This window comes from Musca domestica, unplaced genomic scaffold, assembly GCF_030504385.1.
Source record: "Musca domestica strain aabys unplaced genomic scaffold, Musca_domestica.polishedcontigs.V.1.1 61, whole genome shotgun sequence".
NCBI lineage: Eukaryota > Metazoa > Arthropoda > Insecta > Diptera > Muscidae > Musca > Musca domestica.
In genome coordinates this window covers 2,485,311-2,500,408 of record NW_026712367.1, presented here as the reverse complement: position 1 = coordinate 2,500,408, position 15,098 = coordinate 2,485,311, and positions in this window count along the sequence as shown.

Genomic DNA, 15,098 nt, shown 5'->3' with positions numbered 1-15,098 from the left:
GGCTGAAAGTGCTCGGAGAGACCTTTCATTTAAGCCTAGTTTGATCCGCGCAGGTTTTATAGGCTTTGCACAGTGGTTCAATCTGTGAGGACCTTATTATTATTAAGGATGGGTCCAATTTGGGTCTCTGAAACGGTTTTGGACTATAACCTATATATGGGCTGAAAGTGCTCGGAGAGACCTTTCATTTAAGCCTAGTTTGATCCGCGCAGGTTTTATAGGCTTTGCACAGTGGTTCAATCTGTTAGGACCTTATTATTATTAAGGATGGGTCCAATTTGGGTCTCTGAAACGGTTTTTGACTATAACCTATATATGGGCTGAAAGTGCTCGGAGAGACCTTTCATTTAAGCCTAGTTTGATCCGCGCAGGTTTTATAGGCTTTGCACAGTGGTTCAATCTGTTAGGACCTTATTATTATTAAGGATGGGTTCAATTTGGGTCTCTGAAACGGTTTTGGACTATAACCTATATATGGGCTGAAAGTGCTCGGAGAGACCTTTCATTGAAGCCTAGTTTGATCCGCGCAGGTTTTATAGGCTTTGCACAGTGGTTCAATCTGTTAGGACCTTCTTATTATCTGGATGGGTCCAATTTGGGTCTCTGAAACGGTTTTGGACTATAACCTATATATGGGCTGAAAGTGCTCGGAGAGACCTTTCATTTAAGCCTAGTTTGATCCGCGCAGGTTTTATAGGCTTTGCACAGTGGTTCAATCTGTGAGGACCTTATTATTATTAAGGATGGGTCCAATTTGGGTCTCTGAAACGGTTTTGGACTATAACCTATATATGGGCTGAAAGTGCTCGGAGAGACCTTTCATTTAAGCCTAGCTTGATACGCGCAGGTTTTATAGGCTTTGCACAGTGGTTCAATCTGTTAGGACCTTATTATTATTATGGATGGGTCCAATTTGGGTCTCTGAAACGGTTTTGGACTATAACCTATATATGGGCTGAAAGTGCTCGGAGAGACCTTTCATTTAAGCCTAGTTTGATCCGCGCAGGTTTATAGGCTTTGCACAGTGGTTCAATCTGTTAGGACCTTATTATTATTAAGGATGGGTCCAATTTGGGTCTCTGAAACGGTTTTGGACTATAACCTATATATGGGCTGAAAGTGCTCGGAGAGACCTTTCATTTAAGCCTAGTTTGATCCGCGCAGGTTTTATAGGCTTTGCACAGTGGTTCAATCTGTTAGGAACTTATTATTATTAAGGATGGGTCCAATTTGGGTCTCTGAAACGGTTTTGGACTATAACCTATATATGGGCTGAAAGTGCTCGGAGAGACCTTTCATTTAAGCCTAGTTTGATCCGCGCAGGTTTTATAGGCTTTGCACAGTGGTTAAATCTGTTAGGACCTTCTTATTATTAAGGATGGGTCCAATTTGGGTCTCTGAAACGGTTTTGGACTATAACCTATATATGGGCTGAAAGTGCTCGGAGAGACCTTTCATTTAAGCCTAGTTTGATCCGCGCAGGTTTTATAGGCTTTGCACAGTGGTTCAATCTGTTAGGACCTTATTATTATTAAGGATGGGTCCAATTTGGGTCTCTGAAACGGTTTTGGACAATAACCTATATATGGGCTGAAAGTGCTCGGAGAGACCTTTCATTTAAGCCTAGTTTGATCCGCGCAGGTTTTATAGGCTTTGCGCAGTGGTTCAATCTGTTAGGACCTTCTTATTATCTGGATGGGTCCAATTTGGGTCTCTGAAACGGTTTTGGACTATAACCTATATATGGGCTGAAAGTGCTCGGAGAGACCTTTCATTTAAGCCTAGTTTGATCCGCGCAGGTTTTATAGGCTTTGCACAGTGGTTCAATCTGTTAGGACCTTATTATTATTAAGGATGGGTCCAATTTGGGTCTCTGAAACGGTTTTTGACTATAACCTATATATGGGCTGAAAGTGCTCGGAGAGACCTTTCATTTAAGCCTAGTTTGATCCGCGCAGGTTTTATAGGCTTTGCACAGTGGTTCAATCTGTTAGGACCTTATTATTATTAAGGATGGGTCCAATTTGGGTCTCTGAAACGGTTTTGGACTATAACCTATATATGGGCTGAAAGTGCTCGGAGAGACCTTTCATTTAAGCCTAGTTTGATCCGCGCAGGTTTTATAGGCTTTGCACAGTGGTTCAATCTGTTAGGACCTTATTATTATTATGGATGGGTCCAATTTGGGTCTCTGAAACGGTTTTGGACTATAACCTATATATGGGCTGAAAGTGCTCGGAGAGACCTTTCATTTAAGCCTAGTTTGATCCGCGCAGGTTTTATAGGCTTTGCACAGTGGTTCAATCTGTGAGGACCTTATTATTATTAAGGATGGGTCCAATTTGGGTCTCTGAAACGGTTTTGGACTATAACCTATATATGGGCTGAAAGTGCTCGGAGAGACCTTTCATTTAAGCCTAGCTTGATACGCGCAGGTTTTATAGGCTTTGCACAGTGGTTCAATCTGTTAGGACCTTATTATTATTAAGGATGGGTCCAATTTGGGTCTCTGAAACGGTTTTTGACTATAACCTATATATGGGCTGAAAGTGCTCGGAGAGACCTTTCATTTAAGCCTAGTTTGATCCGCGCAGGTTTTATAGGCTTTGCACAGTGGTTCAATCTGTTAGGACCTTATTATTATTAAGGATGGGTTCAATTTGGGTCTCTGAAACGGTTTTGGACTATAACCTATATATGGGCTGAAAGTGCTCGGAGAGACCTTTCATTGAAGCCTAGTTTGATCCGCGCAGGTTTTATAGGCTTTGCACAGTGGTTCAATCTGTTAGGACCTTCTTATTATCTGGATGGGTCCAATTTGGGTCTCTGAAACGGTTTTGGACTATAACCTATATATGGGCTGAAAGTGCTCGGAGAGACCTTTCATTTAAGCCTAGTTTGATCCGCGCAGGTTTTATAGGCTTTGCACAGTGGTTCAATCTGTGAGGACCTTATTATTATTAAGGATGGGTCCAATTTGGGTCTCTGAAACGGTTTTTGACTATAACCTATATATGGGCTGAAAGTGCTCGGAGAGACCTTTCATTTAAGCCTAGTTTGATCCGCGCAGGTTTTATAGGCTTTGCACAGTGGTTCAATCTGTTAGGACCTTATTATTATTAAGGATGGGTCCAATTTGGGTCTCTGAAACGGTTTTTGACTATAACCTATATATGGGCTGAAAGTGCTCGGAGAGACCTTTCATTTAAGCCTAGTTTGATCCGCGCAGGTTTTATAGGCTTTGCACAGTGGTTCAATCTGTTAGGACCTTATTATTATTATGGATGGGTCCAATTTGGGTCTCTGAAACGGTTTTGGACTATAACCTATATATGGGCTGAAAGTGCTCGGAGAGACCTTTCATTTAAGCCTAGTTTGATCCGCGCAGGTTTTATAGGCTTTGCACAGTGGTTCAATCTGTGAGGACCTTATTATTATTAAGGATGGGTCCAATTTGGGTCTCTGAAACGGTTTTGGACTATAACCTATATATGGGCTGAAAGTGCTCGGAGAGACCTTTCATTTAAGCCTAGTTTGATCCGCGCAGGTTTTATAGGCTTTGCACAGTGGTTCAATCTGTTAGGACCTTATTATTATTAAGGATGGGTCCAATTTGGGTCTCTGAAACGGTTTTTGACTATAACCTATATATGGGCTGAAAGTGCTCGGAGAGACCTTTCATTTAAGCCTAGTTTGATCCGCGCAGGTTTTATAGGCTTTGCACAGTGGTTCAATCTGTTAGGACCTTATTATTATTAAGGATGGGTTCAATTTGGGTCTCTGAAACGGTTTTGGACTATAACCTATATATGGGCTGAAAGTGCTCGGAGAGACCTTTCATTTAAGCCTAGTTTGATCCGCGCAGGTTTTATAGGCTTTGCACAGTGGTTCAATCTGTTAGGACCTTATTATTATTAAGGATGGGTCCAATTTGGGTCTCTGAAACGGTTTTTGACTATAACCTATATATGGGCTGAAAGTGCTCGGAGAGACCTTTCATTTAAGCCTAGTTTGATCCGCGCAGGTTTTATAGGCTTTGCACAGTGGTTCAATCTGTTAGGACCTTATTATTATTATGGATGGGTCCAATTTGGGTCTCTGAAACGGTTTTGGACTATAACCTATATATGGGCTGAAAGTGCTCGGAGAGACCTTTCATTTAAGCCTAGTTTGATCCGCGCAGGTTTTATAGGCTTTGCACAGTGGTTCAATCTGTGAGGACCTTATTATTATTAAGGATGGGTCCAATTTGGGTCTCTGAAACGGTTTTGGACTATAACCTATATATGGGCTGAAAGTGCTCGGAGAGACCTTTCATTTAAGCCTAGTTTGATCCGCGCAGGTTTTATAGGCTTTGCACAGTGGTTCAATCTGTTAGGACCTTATTATTATTAAGGATGGGTCCAATTTGGGTCTCTGAAACGGTTTTTGACTATAACCTATATATGGGCTGAAAGTGCTCGGAGAGACCTTTCATTTAAGCCTAGTTTGATCCGCGCAGGTTTTATAGGCTTTGCACAGTGGTTCAATCTGTTAGGACCTTATTATTATTAAGGATGGGTTCAATTTGGGTCTCTGAAACGGTTTTGGACTATAACCTATATATGGGCTGAAAGTGCTCGGAGAGACCTTTCATTGAAGCCTAGTTTGATCCGCGCAGGTTTTATAGGCTTTGCACAGTGGTTCAATCTGTTAGGACCTTCTTATTATCTGGATGGGTCCAATTTGGGTCTCTGAAACGGTTTTGGACTATAACCTATATATGGGCTGAAAGTGCTCGGAGAGACCTTTCATTTAAGCCTAGTTTGATCCGCGCAGGTTTTATAGGCTTTGCACAGTGGTTCAATCTGTGAGGACCTTATTATTATTAAGGATGGGTCCAATTTGGGTCTCTGAAACGGTTTTGGACTATAACCTATATATGGGCTGAAAGTGCTCGGAGAGACCTTTCATTTAAGCCTAGCTTGATACGCGCAGGTTTTATAGGCTTTGCACAGTGGTTCAATCTGTTAGGACCTTATTATTATTATGGATGGGTCCAATTTGGGTCTCTGAAACGGTTTTGGACTATAACCTATATATGGGCTGAAAGTGCTCGGAGAGACCTTTCATTTAAGCCTAGTTTGATCCGCGCAGGTTTTATAGGCTTTGCACAGTGGTTCAATCTGTTAGGACCTTATTATTATTAAGGATGGGTCCAATTTGGGTCTCTGAAACGGTTTTGGACTATAACCTATATATGGGCTGAAAGTGCTCGGAGAGACCTTTCATTTAAGCCTAGTTTGATCCGCGCAGGTTTTATAGGCTTTGCACAGTGGTTCAATCTGTTAGGAACTTATTATTATTAAGGATGGGTCCAATTTGGGTCTCTGAAACGGTTTTGGACTATAACCTATATATGGGCTGAAAGTGCTCGGAGAGACCTTTCATTTAAGCCTAGTTTGATCCGCGCAGGTTTTATAGGCTTTGCACAGTGGTTCAATCTGTTAGGACCTTCTTATTATTAAGGATGGGTCCAATTTGGGTCTCTGAAACGGTTTTGGACTATAACCTATATATGGGCTGAAAGTGCTCGGAGAGACCTTTCATTTAAGCCTAGTTTGATCCGCGCAGGTTTTATAGGCTTTGCACAGTGGTTCAATCTGTTAGGACCTTATTATTATTAAGGATGGGTCCAATTTGGGTCTCTGAAACGGTTTTGGACAATAACCTATATATGGGCTGAAAGTGCTCGGAGAGACCTTTCATTTAAGCCTAGTTTGATCCGCGCAGGTTTTATAGGCTTTGCGCAGTGGTTCAATCTGTTAGGACCTTCTTATTATCTGGATGGGTCCAATTTGGGTCTCTGAAACGGTTTTGGACTATAACCTATATATGGGCTGAAAGTGCTCGGAGAGACCTTTCATTTAAGCCTAGTTTGATCCGCGCAGGTTTTATAGGCTTTGCACAGTGGTTCAATCTGTTAGGACCTTATTATTATTAAGGATGGGTCCAATTTGGGTCTCTGAAACGGTTTTTGACTATAACCTATATATGGGCTGAAAGTGCTCGGAGAGACCTTTCATTTAAGCCTAGTTTGATCCGCGCAGGTTTTATAGGCTTTGCACAGTGGTTCAATCTGTTAGGACCTTATTATTATTAAGGATGGGTCCAATTTGGGTCTCTGAAACGGTTTTGGACTATAACCTATATATGGGCTGAAAGTGCTCGGAGAGACCTTTCATTTAAGCCTAGTTTGATCCGCGCAGGTTTTATAGGCTTTGCACAGTGGTTCAATCTGTTAGGACCTTATTATTATTATGGATGGGTCCAATTTGGGTCTCTGAAACGGTTTTGGACTATAACCTATATATGGGCTGAAAGTGCTCGGAGAGACCTTTCATTTAAGCCTAGTTTGATCCGCGCAGGTTTTATAGGCTTTGCACAGTGGTTCAATCTGTGAGGACCTTATTATTATTAAGGATGGGTCCAATTTGGGTCTCTGAAACGGTTTTGGACTATAACCTATATATGGGCTGAAAGTGCTCGGAGAGACCTTTCATTTAAGCCTAGTTTGATCCGCGCAGGTTTTATAGGCTTTGCACAGTGGTTCAATCTGTTAGGACCTTATTATTATTATGGATGGGTCCAATTTGGGTCTCTGAAACGGTTTGGACTATAACCTATATATGGGCTGAAAGTGCTCGGAGAGACCTTTCATTTAAGCCTAGTTTGATCCGCGCAGGTTTTATAGGCTTTGCACAGTGGTTCAATCTGTTAGGACCTTATTATTATTAAGGATGGGTCCAATTTGGGTCTCTGAAACGGTTTTGGACTATAACCTATATATGGGCTGAAAGTGCTCGGAGAGACCTTTCATTTAAGCCTAGTTTGATCCGCGCAGGTTTTATAGGCTTTGCACAGTGGTTCAATCTGTTAGGACCTTTTTATTATTAAGGATGGGTCCAATTTGGGTCTCTGAAACGGTTTTGGACTATAACCTATATATGGGCTGAAAGTACTCGGAGAGACCTTTCATTTAAGCCTAGTTTGATCCGCGCAGGTTTTATAGGCTTTGCACAGTGGTTCAATCTGTTAGGACCTTATTATTATTAAGGATGGGTCCAATTTGGGTCTCTGAAACGGTTTTTGACTATAACCTATATATGGGCTGAAAGTGCTCGGAGAGACCTTTCATTTAAGCCTAGTTTGATCCGCGCAGGTTTTATAGGCTTTGCACAGTGGTTCAATCTGTTAGGACCTTATTATTATTAAGGATGGGTCCAATTTGGGTCTCTGAAACGGTTTTGGACTATAACCTATATATGGGCTGAAAGTGCTCGGAGAGACCTTTCATTTAAGCCTAGTTCGATACGCGCAGGTTTTATAGGCTTTGCACAGTGGTTCAATCTGTTAGGACCTTATTATTATTATGGATGGGTCCAATTTGGGTCTCTGAAACGGTTCTGGACTATAACCTATATATGGGCTGAAAGTGCTCGGAGAGACCTTTCATTTAAGCCTAGTTTGATCCGCGCAGGTTTTATAGGCTTTGCACAGTGGTTCAATCTGTTAGGAACTTATTATTATTAAGGATGGGTCCAATTTGGGTCTCTGAAACGGTTTTGGACTATAACCTATATATGGGCTGAAAGTGCTCGGAGAGACCTTTCATTTAAGCCTAGTTTGATCCGCGCAGGTTTTATAGGCTTTGCATAGTGATCCATTCCGTTTTTTTATATCATAATAAAAATATGACCCAATTTGGGTGTCTGAAACGGTTTGTTCTATAGTTGGGGCTGCATAGTATTTTTTCAATTTGTATTGAACCTATTTTATTACCGAAGTAATAAATTTTAATATAATAATTAACAAATAATTATATTTTTCAAAATTTTCTTTTTTACTCAGTCTTTAACAAAGCTCTGTTAAGTCCTTAACAGAGCTCTGTTAAGTAACTGTGTCTGTTAACATCCAATTTAACTTTCCAATTTATCTTCACACCCATCCGGAATTGTTCCAAATTTGGTGTTTACAATTCTTAATGGATACTACAGCCTAAGACAGAAAACTGTCTGTGCAGGTCCACGTCTTCGTATAGCCCCCATATAACGGTACCTCCCGATATTCGGTATTTTGATGATTCTAGCGACAATTTTCACCGGAATTGTTTAAAATTTTGTATCTGAAGTTCGTAATGGATAATACAGCCTAAGACAGAAAATTGTCTGTGCAGGTCTACGTCCCAGCCCCCATATAACGGTACCTCCCGATATTTGGTATTTTGATGATATTAGCGACAGTATTCACCGGAATTGTTTCAAATTTGGTATTTGAAGTTCGTAATGGATACTCCAGCTTGTGACAGAAAATTGTCCGTGCAGGTCCAAGTCTTCGTATAGCCCCCATATAGCGGTACCTCCCGATTTTCAGTATTTTGATGATTTTAGAGACATTATTTACCGGAACTATTTCAAATTTGGTATTTGATGGATACTACAGCCTAAGGCTGAAAATGAGTCATGTAGATCCGCGTCTTCGTATAGCCCCCATATAACGGTTCCTCCCGATATTGGGTATTCTGATGATTTTAGAGACATTATTTTCAGGAATGATTTCAAATTTTATATTTGAAATTCGTAATGGATACTACAGCCTATGACAGAACGTTTTCCGGTATTTTTAAATTTTTAAAAGAATTTTAAACGGATTTTATTTTTTTAAAAATTGCCAAATTTGTACCGGCCCATCCGAACTTACAGTTTTTTTACTTGTTTCTATCTCTGCAAGTGAAACCAAATTTGAATATGGACTTCAAATTCATTGCCCCACATTGGGCGCCATTGTTTGTAGAGTATTTAAATCTCTATAAGTCTAGGAAAATCTCACATATCCGTGAATCTTATTCGTTATTTACATTTCTTTTGACGTTCCCCAGTTCCCCATTCTTCCTCAAAATTATCCTCAAAATACCATGCTATTTGTAGCATCCATCCCCTTCCCCCCAGGTTATACTCCAAATTATCTGTAAAATTTTAACAGCAATTTTCTCCTAACCCATAAAACTTAATTTGGACTAGTGAACTGCTTAAAGGCATTTAACCAAATAAATGCTTCCAAGAAGAGGCAACCAAGAAGCCCTTTCCCTTCCAAAGAAGTAGCAGCAGAAATAAAAATGAACAAAATCCCGCCTGACATAGAAAACCGGAAAAACGCCAAGTTTCAGTAAACTCCTTCACTACCCAAACGAACGAACGAATGAACGAAAGGGGCGAACTTTAAGTTGAGTAACAGTTTTTGGCGGGAAATGTTGTGTTTTTCTTTTTTTCCACAAAGAAATGCTGCCGGTATTGTTGTTTTCTTTTTTTTGAGTGATTCTTCATAATATTTATTAGAATATTATTCTACTATGGCCGTGTATGGGTGTAAAGGGTATTATTGTATGTGTATCTCCGAGTTGTTGTTTTTCTTTTGTTATAACGTTGTCATGCTTTCTATACAACACGGTTTTGCAACAACTCCCCTTCCCCTTCTTCCCCCTTGCACCCTGAACATTTGTTTTGTTGTAATATTTTCCCTCGACACGGGGTATCACATGGCGTTATGGAAAAACAGCGCCATACTCGCAGGCACACCTACAGCCAGAGAGACGGACAGAATTTGTGTTGTGTTTTGGGGATACATTTTGCGCCACAATTCCTATGAACCGGCAAATGCCAGTCAATGCTGCACAAATGTCGGGATACCAGACACACAGAGCCAAGAGGAGGGGAGGAGTGCGGCAGAGTAGTGGCTGCGTTTTGTGCCGGCTTGCCATGCCATGGAATGTATGTCTTGAATGAAAGTCAAAGTAAAAATATAGCTAAAACTTCAAAAACAAGAATAAATAAAAATCCAAAAGCGCTCACAACAACAACAACAACGGAAAAACAGCAACCACGACGGCGAATATTTTCAAAACAAAACGTATGGCAAAAATAAAAAGAAAACAATAAACAACAACAGAAAACTTTGAATGATAACAACCAAAACAAAAGAGGGGAAAATAAACTTAGCAAAATGCAAAATAAACAAAGCCAGAGATGAGGATGGGGATTTTCTAGTCGGTAAAGGGAAAATGAGTTGTAAAATGGCATACGCCAGGATTCGCAAAGAAGTTGGAAGCGATATAGATCAGATACAATGTTGAGGTAAAATAAGATACATTGCAACTTTCTTGGGATAATGTAGATGCATTATCTACCCAATTTAGATAATGTAGATACATTATCTTCGTAATGTGTACAGTTTAGATACATAATCCATGCAGCTTGGATGGTGTAGATACAGTATCTTCATAGCTAAGGTTTTAAATGCACTTCATGCAGGAAGTTTGGGTAATGTAGATGTATTATCCCAGCAGTTTTGATAATCTGAATGCATTATCTGCGTAGTTTGGATAAAGAAGGATATTGAAGATAAATCCTGAATGTAGTTTAAATAATGTAGACACACGATATGAAAAGTTTGGATGATATAGATACATTATCCAGATAATTTGGATGAGGTATGTATATTACTCAAGTATCTTGACTTATGTAGATACATTTATCAAGTTGTTTGGATAGTTTAGATACATTATCGATGCCATTTGGATTATGTAGATACATTATCTGAGCGATTTGGATAATGTAGATACATTATTTGAGTGATTTGGATAATGTAGATTAATTATCTATGTAATTTGGATAATGTAGATTCATTATCTGAATGATTTGGATAATGCAGATACATTAATCAAGTCATCGGGATAATGTAGATACGTTATCTGAGTGATTTGGATAATGTCGATACATTAATCAAGTCATCGGGATAATGTAGACACATTATCTGAGTGATTTTAATAATTTAGATACATTAATCAAGTCATCGGGATAATGTAGATACATTATCCATGTCATTTGAATAATGTAGATACATTATATGAGTGATTTTAATAATTTAGATACATTAATCAAGTCATCGGGATAATGTAGATACATTATCTGAGTGATTTGGATGATGTAGATGCATTATCCACGCAATATTGATAATGTAGATACATTATCCATCACATTTGGACAATGTAGATACATTATCCATGTCACTTGGATAATGTAGATACATTATCTGAGTGATTTGGATAATGTCGTTACATTAATCAAGTCATTGGGATAATGTAGATACATTTTACATGACATTTGGATAATGTAGATACATTATCTGAGTGATTTGGATAATGTAGATACATTATCCATGTCATTGGGTAATGTAGATACATTATCTGTGTGATTTGGATAATGTAGATACATTATCTGAGTGATTTGGGTAATGTAAATACATTATTTATGTAATTTGGATAATGTAGATACATTATCCATGTCACTTGGATAATGTAGATACATTATCTGAGTGATTTGGATAATGTCGATACATTAATCATGTCATCGGGATAATGTAGATACATTTTCCATGACATTTGGATAATGTAGATACATTATCTGAGTGATCTGGATAATGTAGATACATTATCCATGTCATTGGGTAATGTAGATACATTATCTGAGTGATTTGAATGATGTAGATACATTATCTGAGTGATTTGGATAATGTAGATACATTATCAATGTAATTTGGATAATGTAGATACATTATCCATGTCACTTGGATAATGTAGATACATTATCTGAGTGATTTGGATAATGTCGATACATTAATCAAGTCATCGGGATAATGTAGATACATTATCCATGTCACTTGGTTAATGTAGATACATTATCTGAGTGATTTGGTAATGTAGATACATTATCCATGTCATTGGGTAATGTAGATACATTATCTGTGTGATTTGGATAATGTAGATACATTATCTGAGTGATTTGGATAATGTAGATACATTATCTGAGTGATTTTGATAATGTAGATACATTTTCCATTTTATCTCTTTTATACAAATCAATTGTATGGAGTAGTTTGGATAATAAAGATACACTTAAGATAATGTAATCTACATGGTGTAGATATATTTTTCAGATTGTCTAGATAATACAGATTCGCTTCCCTACTAATTTAGATAACGTAGATACATTTTTAATCGTATCTAGATAGCAAAGATAAATTTTTTTCACAATATATACATGGTGCAGATACATTTTAAAGATTTGCTAAATAACGCAGACTCAGTTTCCTACTTTTCTAGATAACTTGTGAGCGTAGATACATTTTTCAACTTATCTACATATCATAGATACATTTTTTACCTCATCTGCCCGATGCAAATGCATATCGAGATAACTCAGACTCAGTTTCTATTCTATCTACATAATGTAGATACACTTTCTAACTTATCTAGTTACCATAGATACATTTTTTCACTCTTGTTAACATAGATACATTTTGAATATTATCTACATGATGTAGATGCATTTGCAGATTATCTATATAACGAAAATGTATTTTCATACTTACTTAGATATCGTAGATACGGCTTTTACACTATCTACGCAATGCAGATACATTTTAAACTTTATCTTTTTAACGTAGATATATTTTCCAATTCATAGATACAGTTTCTATATACCATAGATACAGTTTTCTTCTTATCTACACGATGCAGATACATTTTTCAGATTATTTAGATATAACAGATTTATTTTCCTACTCATTTAGATGGCGTAGATACATCTTTACGCTATCTCCGTAACGTAGATACAATTTAAATCTTATCTTTTTAACGTAGATACATATTCCAACTTATCTAGACATCAAAGATATATATTTTCACCTAATTTACAAGATATAGATACATTTTACAGATTATCTAGATAACGATGAAGTATTTTCCTACTCATCTAGATAGCGTAGATACATTTTTACCCTATCAACGTAAAGTAGATACATTTCAGATAATATATTTTTTTACGTAAATACATTTTCAACTTAGTTAAATATCATAGATACAGTTTCGAGCTTATCTACACGTTGCAGATACATTTTTCAGATTATTTAGATAAAGCAGATGTATTTTCCTACTCATTTTGATAGCGTAGATACATTTTTTTTCGCTATCTATGCAACGTAGATACAATTTAAATTTTATCTTTTTAATGTAGATACGTAATCCAACTTATCTAGACATGAAAGATATATTTTTCACCTCATTTACACGATGTAGATACATTTTATGGATTGTCCTACTCATCTAGATAACGTAGATACATTTTTACGCTATCTACGTAACGTAGATACATTTTAGATTACATCTTATTACCCTAGATACATTTTCAACTTAATTAGATATAATGGATACAGTTTTCATTTTATCTACACGATGCAGATACATTTTTCAGAGTATCTGGATAAAGCAGATGCATTTTCCAACCCCATACGCAACGTATATACAATTTAAATCTTATCTATTTAATGTAGATACATTTTTCATCTTATCTGGATATCATAGATACAACTCCTTATATACATGATGTATATGCATTTTCCAGATTATCAATAAAAGCTGATTCATTTTTCAGCTAATCAAGATAGCCTAGTTAAATTTTTACATTATCTACGTAACGCAGATACGTTTTAAATCGTATTTTGTTAGCCTAGATACACCTTTAACCCTATCAAGATATTGTAGATACATTTTTCATCATTTTATCTACATGATGTAGATGTATTTTCCAGATTATCTATATAACGTAGATTCATTCTTCTACTTATCTAGATAGTGTAGATACATTTTTAACATTATCTACGTGATCTAGATACGTTTTAGATAGTATCTTGTTAATGTAGATACATTTCCCAGATTATCTTGAGAACTTAGGTACATTTTTCTTCTCATCAAGATAATATAGATAAATTGTTAATGTTATCTACATAACGTAGATACATTTTAAATCATATCTTTTTAACGTAGATACATTTTTGGAACTCTGGAAAACATTTCCGACTTATTTGATTAACATAGATACATTTGTAAATGTATCTACATTATGTAGATACATTTTTCACTTTACCTTGGAAACTTGTACACACTTCTCTTCTTATCTACATAACGTAGATACTAATTTTTTATTATCTAGATAATGTAGATACATTTTATACCCTCCACCATACTATGGAGGGTATATTAACTTTGTCATTCCGTTTGTAACTCCTCGAAATACTCATGTCAGACCCAACAAAGTATATATATTCTTGATCAGCGTAAAATTCTAAGTCGATTTAGCGATGTCCGTCTGTCTGTCTGTTGTAATCACGCTATCTTTCGAATGAATTGAGATAGATGGCTAAAATTTTGCACACATGTTTATTTTTCCAGTAGGCAGGTTAAGTTCGTAAATGGGTCATGTAGGTCCACGTTTTCATATAGCCCCCATATAACGGTACCTCCCTATATTAGGTATTTTGATGATTTTAACGACATTATTCACGCGAATTGTTTCAAATTTGGTATTTGAAGTTCGTTATAGGAACTACAGTCTGTGCCAGAAAATTGTCTGTGCGGGTCCAGGTCTTCGTATAGGCCCCGTATATCAGTACCTCCCTATATTCGGTATTTTGATGATTTTAGCGACATTATTCACCGGAATTGTTTGAAAATTGGTATTTGAAGTTCGTAATGAATACTACAGTCTGTGACAGAAAATTGTCTGTGCGGGTCCAGGTCTTCGTATAGGCGCCATATATCAGTACCTCCCCATATTCGGTATTTTGAAGATTTAAGGTACAATACCCACCGAAATTGTTTGAAATGTGGTATTTGAAGTTCGTAATGGATGCTACAGCCTGTGACAGAAAACTGTCTATGCTGGTCCAGGTCTTTGCACAGCTCCAATTTAACGGCACCTCCTTATATACGATATTTTGATGATTTTAGCTACATTATTCACCGTTTATTTCAAGTTTCCAATTTGAATATGGTAATGGCTTATGACAAACAATGCCTATGTATGTCCACGTCGTATAGACCCCAATATGACGGCTATATTCGGTATTTTTAAAATTTTAACAGAATTTTTAAGGATTTTATTTTTTAAAATTTCCAAATTCGTTGCAAATGGTGGAGGGTATTTAAAGTTCGGCCCGGCCGAACT